This window comes from Protopterus annectens, chromosome 2.part2, assembly GCF_019279795.1.
Source record: "Protopterus annectens isolate FY-2018-M chromosome 2.part2, PAN1.0, whole genome shotgun sequence".
Lineage (NCBI taxonomy): Eukaryota > Metazoa > Chordata > Ceratodontiformes > Protopteridae > Protopterus > Protopterus annectens.
In genome coordinates, this window is record NC_056730.1 from 591,955,433 (window position 1) to 591,965,294 (window position 9,862).

At 39.0% G+C, this 9,862-nt stretch overlaps 1 long non-coding RNA gene across 1 annotated transcript in view; it reads left to right on the forward strand.

Annotated features, from left to right (window-relative positions):
• The window catches only part of LOC122795734, a 32,841-nt gene extending 24,564 nt beyond the window's left edge, over positions 1-8,277 (forward strand). Inside the window, exon 2 of the long non-coding RNA XR_006363852.1 lies at positions 8,089-8,277. This is a non-coding gene — a long non-coding RNA (uncharacterized LOC122795734). The remainder of the gene's footprint in view (positions 1-8,088) is intronic.
• The last annotated feature ends 1,585 nt before the right edge of the window (positions 8,278-9,862 follow it).

Sequence of the window (9,862 nt, forward strand, 5' to 3'; positions counted from 1 at the left end):
CGCTGATTCACACTTGTACTGCACAGAGGATGCACCTTTGACTGAACTAGCCTTAGAAATTGCTGGAAAGCTACGTGGTTTCCCTTGCGAACCAGCAGGGGCTGTGGCTACCCTGTGCTTAGGCCTTCTTCTGTTTCCCACGTGTTGCATACTATCTATGTTTGCTCTGGAACCTGCTGAAACCATGCTTTTGTCACTTGCAAGCATACTTGTGTGTTTTTCTGTCACTTCATGGATCTGGCAAATCTCTATGGCTTTACTCAATGTTAAATCATGGTCTCAAAGCAAGATCTTTCTCACAGCAGCACTATTAATACCACACACGTGCCTGTCCTATATTAACTCATCTTTTAAGTCACCAAACTGACACGTTTTAGCTTTGTTTCTGAGGTCAGTTATGTAAGTTGCAAAAGTTTCCCCTGGTTTCTGATCTCTTGTGTAAAACAAATGCCTCTCTAATGTAATATTTGTCTGAGGGTTACACATTTCTCTGAACTTGCTCTTCAAACACTCAGGGTCTTCCCTTGATTCAGCCTGTACAATATGATGATTTTCACCTTCTCCCTCATATAATGTTGGTGCATACACAAATGAATGCTCTCTTTTTATGGCCTCTGACCTAGCTAGGGTTAACAAAATGAATGCCTTGATGCATGCATCTTTATCTGAATAAGTTGCTTATATAAAAATATTGTACTCTTGCTCAAGTATCCTCCAATTCTCTGCAATATTGTGTTCAAATACAAGTGATAAGGGCTTTTGAAATCCATCTGCCATAGTAACATATACCAGTGAAGGGTCTTGCAATTAAGCATGAACACATACACATACTTATATGCCAGTATTTTATATAATGGCGCCTCTAAAATTATGCTTTTGGGCTTTTTGAAATTATGCTATTGGGCTTTTCTGCATAATAGTCTCTTGGGTACTGTAATACCTTTGACATTACTTTATTGCAGGAAGTCATCTCTTATCAGTACAAGAAACATATCAAACAACTGCACGATGAAGGCCTCTGTGTAACTGGACTTTGCAAAATAAGTCTGTAGGGCACTGTAGTACTGTTGAAATTGTCATCTTGCTAAAGTAACTTATCAACATTTTAAGAAGCCTTTCAAATAACATCACAATGCGAATGAACTGGGCAAGAAAAACTCAATAACATTTCGAAGTAATTGCACTTTGTGAATAAACTGTACACAGCACACTGAAATTTCCCCAAAATGGCAGTACCTTGCTAGGCAGTTCTTTACAGTGCAAGAAACACTTTGTAATGGTGTCACTTTGCGAACAGACACACCCAGCACGAGAAACTTTTTGAAATGGCTATACTTTGACTGTACTTTATGAAATAGTTGCACTTTAGACAGAATAAACTCTTTGGAATGCATACACAGTAATAAGCGCACACTGTAAAGCACTTTTACACATTTTGAGATACTTTGAATAACTTTAGTTATGCCCTTTATGCAATACAAAGCCGTAGTTATGCCCAAACACAGCACTTTGCCAAAAAACATACAGTCGTCTTGCTTTATTTACACTTAATGTGCCCCTTTTGCCTTTATTATATTCATTTTGCTCGTTTAATCTTTCATGCCCATTGTACTTTTCTTCTGCTTGTTTTACTCTAAACATGTTCGTTTTGCCCTTAAACATACTTGTCTTACTTTAAACATGCTAGTTTTACTTTTCTGATAATCGTTTTGTCAAATGTCATTATTTTAAACATTTCCCTTAGTTCCGGAACCTTTTGTGTCTCCTGCTTGTTTAATAATGCAGTTTATGCCCTTGTAATGCTCTGTTTTAGCTCTTTTATAAAATAAGTAGTTTGTGCATATTAGTATTAACTTTGAGTATTTTCTTTCTCTTTTTTGTGCTCGTTTCTGTAAGTTTATCTTCACTGTCATCTCATGGCTCCAAATATTATTCTCTGTGATCCTGGTTCTGACACCATGTCACTCTCCTGCTTTGGACACAATAGAAGTGTCTTCATAGGTTCTGTTAAAGCAGCTTTATTTTATACAAACACATCATGATAGAAGATTACTGACTTTAACTTAAGTAACTTATGTACAAGCTAACTGTTGGAATCATACATACTCACTCTCTGGCTGCACTCTCAAAATGGTAGTAGGAATGGCACTTGCTTAGCATTTATACATGCATGTTATGTCTGTCACATGCTTCTTAAAGATATAGCCCACAGTACGTGCACACTGATCTACAAATTATATGTCATTTGGGAATATCAAACTGATCTGTACAAGATACTGGTGTTACAAATGTATTAGAACTGTATATCATGTGTACATCAGACTGATTTATACAGATGTTTGTGTTGAAAAGGTATTTGTAAAGTGCCTGTGTTTGAAATGCATCTAAAGTGTGCCCTACTGGAGAGACAGAAATGTACATGCACTACTGAAACTGTTTAAATGTGTATGTTTTAACAGAGGAAACTGGGAGCCAGGAGGTTAACCACAGTCCAGCAAACTTTATAATATATCTGAAAGTAAATCATTTTATGAGCTAGGCCATAAAGATTCTGTCTCACAGGTTTCAATGCAGCCAGAGACACAAAGTCTGCACTAGGAAGCTTTCTGTATTGTGTTTGGGGTGAAATAATTACTACTGTGGAAATGTGGAGATATGAAATTGTTTTATGCTATCCAGAACCTGCCACAGATCTGAGCAAAAGCCCTTGTGTTTGTATTTTTACAGGTAGGTGCTAAATCCTGCCAGCTTCCAGCAATGGGGGTTTGCATGGGAACTAGACATCAGATGACCAGAAGTGATGTAATTCTGCAAGCTATCCCAGAAGTAATATTTTAGATATTATTTTGAGAAGTCTCTTAGTGAGGCTGAGCATTCTGTATTCTGTCTTGGGCCTGACAACAAGCAGGACCATTTAAAACATCATCTGCCTTGCTCTGTTAAGTAAGTAGGGAATAGTGATTCTCTTAGATTCAGTCAGGGATATAGTAAAGCTTAGTTTAGATATTGTTTTTCTTTATTTGTCTGCATCTGCCCTTCAATGTTATTTCAAATATTGCCTGTGATTTTGAACTCTGATGTCACTGTGACTAGATATTTAGTATTGTCTTGTTCTTTTGTTATTTATTATTAAATATATTTAAACCTTTCATTGTGGCTGATCTTTGTAGAGATATTTAAGTTTTGAGAGTATTTGCATATTTATTTGGTGACACTGTATGGGCCTCTCCTAACAGCCTTGCTCTTGGTCAAACTACCATTTGTATTAATATTAATTTCATTCAGTAAAATTAGACAGCCTTTGTTAAGGGCCTTAAAGTAGCTGGCAAGGGGTTCTGGCAAATTGGGGGCATAGCTACTAAACCTGTGCCAGCCTTTCCCAATTGTGTTTAAGTGTGTGTGTGTGTGTGTGTGTGTGTGTGTGTGTGTGTGTGTGTGCCCGCACAAATCAAAACTTAAAGAGTGTGTGCGTCAGCTACTTGGGCAGGGACACGAAGCACTGGTTGGACATCGAGAGTGTTGGAGGACTTAACTTGGAACCCTGTCTAAGGATTCAGCTCTATAGCTGTGCCAGTGGGGAGTCTTATTGGGGATCTGAGGAAAGAGAGAGGAACCAGCCCAGGACTGACTGTGATCACTGTGTGCTCTTAAAGGAAATTGTGCTTGATTGTACTTAATGCAGAGAGCTGCATCTGGAAATACTGGGTGAGTACCTGTTATCCTTCCAGTGAATGTTCCCCACAGGAGCTAGTGATGAGGATTGAGGCTCCTTGATTACTGGCCCAGGGGTGGAGGGTCATCACAGTTGTCAAACAGTGTTTCTCTTTTTCAGGGGCAGCTCTGGGTGAAATGGAAGCCTAGGCAAAGGACTCTACAGGCTCACTGATCTCAACTATTTTCACTGTGCATCCACAGTGCCCTTCTGTTTTCCCCCATCCTGGCATTCCCCTACCATACAGATTACATTCTTCATGTTTTCCCAGCCTTACTCTCCTGTTTTTGCCTTCATCCTTTTAACATACCCTAACTGGCCAAGACTGGACTGTAAAGAATGTGGGGGAAATAATCAGAATAAGCTGGGGGTCTGGGGGCCTAGTAGCCCCAGAACCCTGGGGCTTTACATGCTCTGATGTGCATTTTAAAGCTTTTTCCCTACCCTTTTGATCCAGTGATGTCCTGGAAAATTCATAGTTAAGAAAAGTAATCCAGTCTTATTTCTTTCTTTTAGAAGAAATAAGTAAGTTGTGTCCGAGGCTTAATGTCCAAAGTTGACAAAATAATAGTTCCCAGTAAACTGGCTTTTCCCCAGACCTTTGATCTACTGATGTCCTGAACAGAATTCATGACTAAGGAAAGAAATCCAGTATTATTTCTTTATTTCAGAATAAATACGTAAGTTGTGTCCAAGTTGTAACGTCCAAAGCTGCAAAATAATAGTCCCCAATACACTGAGAAGACAAATGCTTATGGGATACATAAATCATATCTGAAAATGTTGCCTGCCTTCCTACCTTTCATAAAGATAGTCACCTTCTATGTACCCCTCTGGGGTTATATTGGGATGAAAGTGAAAGAACAAATGGACACATTCACACATATATATATATATATATATATATATATATATATATATATGCACAGCATGCCTCATCAGCCCTACCTCCAAAAAATAGTCACCTTTTGTGTACCATTCTGAAGCAGTCTGGGATGAAAGAGAAAACACAAATAAATATGAAATGCATTAATATATTTAACTTGTTGCTGTCAGACATTCGTACATACACAGCATGCCTCCCTAGCCATATCCCAAAAAAGATAGTAAACGCTTTATATATTTGATGTTTGATTGTTAGGGAAATGAAAAAATAAGGAACACAATAATGTATTCCAACTTGTTACTCCTAGGCAATACACTACACCAGACAAAATTTTGTGAACTCCTGGGCACTCCGCTGATGTCTGATTGTGAGGAAAGGTAAAGAAAAACTTACTGTGTTGTCCTTAGTCCCACAGACGATATAGTGGCCTACTGCATACATGTCCAAGGTTTAATTATGAGGAAAATTAAAGAAGTAATTACCATACTGTTACTAACCTTTACACAAGCTATAGCAACCTTCTGCACACACCTCTAACATTTGATTGGAAAGAAAGTTAAAAATATAGTGACCACATTGTTCTCAGGCCACACAAGCCATGTTGACCTTCTCTTCATACCACTGAGGTTTGATTGTGGGGAAAGTTAGAGAAATGATGACTATCCCCATCCTCATGCATGCTACAGTGATCTTCTATGTATACCTACAGTATAAAGTTTAACTATGTGGAAAATTAAAGAAATAATGACCAGATTCTCTGTATCCCCAACACAACTATAATTACTAAACTTCCTGATGCCCCACTACAAGCTGTAGCAACCATCTGTCCACAACCCATAGCAGAGCCAATTTTAGAGTAGGTGAAGCTAAGAGCAGAAAACCCAAATAAACCTGTGTTAAAATCCAGTTATACAGATGCAGATGTCTGTGGGTCTAGATGTTTTGCGATGCATTTTATGTCTTATTTTTGAAAGATAATGACTTACTAACTGTTTTGTTTTTATACCCAAAATAGTTGTTTGTGCCAGCCAATATTGAGTGTTTCCACAGATACAAACCAAACTGCTGATACTATTGTTTCACACTCACATATATACTGATAAGCCAAGAGTATCACAAAATGCACTGAATTTTCACAAATCTACCCACATACTGACATTGCCCCTGACAAGACACCTTTATCACAAGATGCACAAATGCACATTTACAAGTGCACACAAACACACACACACAAACACACACACACACACACACCCTGCACACTTGCTTACAGGTAAATAGAAGGAAAATCAACTCTAAACCAAATCTTTGGGTTATTGGAGGAAACCAGAGCAGGTCTTTATTAGAATATTGACTTTTTAAAACGTCGAATGTTCTAATATCGACCCCTATTCAGCGAATGCTGACAACATCGAACATGCAGAACAGCAATTTTTTTCCAAGGGAAAAATATGCTGTTCCGACACACATACACACAACACAAACACACCAAACAAACAGCAATCCACACACATACATCTAAAATCCTACATCTAACCCTACACTAAACTGTACACACACCACTAGCTATCCACTTACCTTAACCCTAACCCTAAGGTCCGTCACTATCGCACACTCACCTCACCCGTGCCCTAACCCTAACTCACCTACCCTGCCCTAACCCTCACGTCCACACAATCGCACACTTACCTGATCCCAACCCGTAACTTTCCACCACAGTGCTGAACATAGCAAAGCTACAGGAATGGCCAACCAAATTATTTCCCTAGGAAGAAATTCGGTGTTCCGCAGCTTTGCTATTTTCAGCATTCTCTGAATAGGGGTCGATATTAGAACATTCAAAGTTGTGAAACTTCAATGTTCTAATGTAGACCCACCAGAGCACCTTGATAGGCACCACACAAACAAAGAAATTGCATGCAGATTCCACAGAGGAGGAGACAGTGTCTAGAGCTCAACCATAGAGTCAAGTGCTGTGAGATGGCAATGCTACTGACTGTACCACTGTAACTCTGAACATTTGCTTTCACACGCATCCTCCCCAGAAACCCAAAGATAGATAATTATTGTGTACAGTACTAATGTCTGACTGTGCTGTAACATGAAAGAAATTATGGCCAACTTGTTACTCTTAAATATACTGCAACACCCCAGTGCATACACACATGTACACACATACAACCATAAGCCAAAGTAACGATCATTTTACACTCATTTCAGTAAATACTCCATATTATGTAATACTGCTATTGCCATGCCAGATCGGTGACTATTTAACTTGTAATTAAACAACATCAAGGGTAATCCACTTCTATCCATAAATGGCCTGTGAACCCATCAAATACAAGTACTTTATTGATTGTGTATACTCACATGTGTCACTGTGATTAAAATGAATAACCGTGTAGTATTTAAATATGATTTGCACAAATGCATCCTTGTACTGCAAAGCTAGATTAATGACTGCTTAACTTGACCATGACAGTAGGGTTAGTCACTTTACTCCATATATGGCCCCCATACACATCAGTTATAGCCACATAGTTGACTTTCTGAACCTCAGGTGCCTGTACTAAAATAATTGATAATAATAATAATAATTGCGACAGGAATGTATTTTAAGTTTGGTTTCATGTAAGCACACATTAGCCACTGTAATGTATTCTATCTTACTTCATACAAATATATACCAATCCTGCAAAGCAAGACTAATGACTGTTTAAAATAAGCAAACAAATAGAGTCTGGTACTTTCATCCACAGACTTCCCCTCACCCAGTAGTTATTACCACTTCATTGACTGTGTATACCTTAGACTTCTAATTGTGATAAAAAAATGGCCACAGTAACAAATTTCAACTTTGGTTCATACAAACCGCTGCTATGGTAATGCATTCCAACTTCCTTCACATATATTTCAATAGCCCTGCCAATACAGAAAGCCCATGGGGCATCACAATTGATGCTGATTTGTGCAGGAATGCTATAGACCATTTTATTTATTTATTTATTTATTTATTTATTTATTTATTTATTTAAGTAAAGAAACATTGCTGCCATATTCACTTACTTAAAATAAATGAATTAATACATGTAAAAAATAATTCTCCCCTGGCTGAATGTTGCCATAGGTGGTCACTTAGCTTGCCTATTGGTAAACCCAGACTATTGTGGGACAATCATGGTGGGATTTAGCAGCTCATAGTACCCATCCCTGCAAGTCTGCAATTGAAGTCTTGCAGTGTAGTGCTCTCAGTTGTAGTTGTTGGAGCCATAGAGCTATAGTGCAAAGGCAATTTAGAATGAGGATCCACATTTGCCTGGAATGGAGGAGGCTATGGCTCTTTCCTATAAATGAAGGACTGTGAAGATAAAGGAAGGCAAATATTGTAAAGACAGCCATTTTGGACAGGGCTGCTAGAGATAGAGAGAGAGAAAACAGCCTCTGCCAACCACTGTTGTTAAAGAGAGACTTTTTCTTCACTTTTTAGATGGAGAATGATGACTAAGAGTAGAGACCCTTGGAAGAAGCTAGCTGCAAAATCTACTGGAAGAGCTCATGAAGCAACATGAAGACTCCTGTGGACTTATGTAAATGTTTATCTGGACTTTGCATGAGACTGTTTTGATCCTGTGATAGATGTACACCCATAAATAAAAGACTCTGATTGTGTTTTCTTGTTGAAGAGTCAAGCTTGTTTTTGTTTCATCTTTATGCCACACTTTAAATAAAACTACATTTATTTTATGAAGTAGTTTCTTAGTGTGGCTTGACACTCCACAGCCTTCATTTGAAGGATGCTGTAGCATCCCCTAACAAACAGTAAAAGATGTTGACAGTCCCTGGATTCAGTAACACTTTCATGGTGTGTCCGCATAGTGTAAGCATTCCTGCATGGAATATAGGGTCCAAGCGATCCAGCAAACAAGGCTCGGGATATGCATGAGCACTCTAACACTGTTCCTGCACGGACACCACTGCCTAATGCTAATTACCTAATTTGCAGGTAAAAACCATGCAAATTAGTTGAATTAGCAATTCAGCAAACAGGCAGGTGTCCTTGCAGGAACAGTGTTAGTTGCAGAAATGTATTCGGCTACTAGCCAAATACATTTCTGCATACAAAACAGAGGCATGACAGCTCCAATGAAAGGATGTATTCTAGTTATTAGGCATGCCAATGACCAAATGTATGCCCATTGGCATTGAAAATAGTTTAGTTTTTTAAAAATAAAAATTTATTTTTTTTGACTGATCTCAGCCGTTTAAGCATAGGGCAGTGATGCACAAATGGGATCGTGCTGAAAATAAAAAAAAAAAAAAGTGAAAAAGCAATTTTCAGGGAAATCTGCATTTTCCATTATAGTCAATGGCATGCAGAATTAAAACAATACCAGGAAACAGTGGTTGCTAAGGGGAAAGGCTCAGTGTGAGTGCAGTAACTATGGAGTAAGGCAGTGGGGTATGCAAATGAGGGGAATTTTACTGAATCACAAATTTCTTCTAAGTGTCAGACTGGACCTAACTGTGTAGGTGCTCTAACATGGCTGTGTAAGCAGGAGAAGTAGATGACATCAAACAGGTGTGTGTCATGCTTGCTGTAAGCATATTGGAGCTCTGCAGCCCATGTTTGCCCTTAGCTAAGCACAGCTAAGGAAGGGGGTGTGTCTGCGGCTGCCTACTAGCAGTGTTTACATTGCCTAAATGGGTGTGCATGGTACGCACCGGGTCTTAAACAAAAAAACAAAAAATGGGAAATAACAAAAGTATTTACATTTGAGTAGCAGGTATGTGCAGGGTGCATTGGAGCTTAAAAGGGGTGGAAATGTGAAAGGGGAAAAAAGGGGAAACAGCAGAAGGAAGGCAATCAAGGACAACTACCATAGCTGGCAGGTGGAATGTATCAGAATCAGCCAATTACACAGCCAGAAACCCAACACACTACTATAAACTATCCAAACACCTTTCAGTCTGTTTTTTCCCACAAACTGTACACCACTGGTGTACACATTCAGGGGAATTTTAAAATGACAAAACCAATGAAAAATGTTAGGGGCTGCTGCCCCTTTGATCCATCAGTATGTCCTAGAAGTTGAAGGTGGTGAGGAGGATAATACTGACAACCACCCCAGACCAAGGAGGAGGATAAGAGTGTACAGACCTAGGGTAACCTACCAGGGGCTACATAAGCTGGAGATAGTAGAGTGCTACAGGCTGGACAGGGACATTCTGCAGCAAATCATCAAGCTGTGCCGGCCTCACCT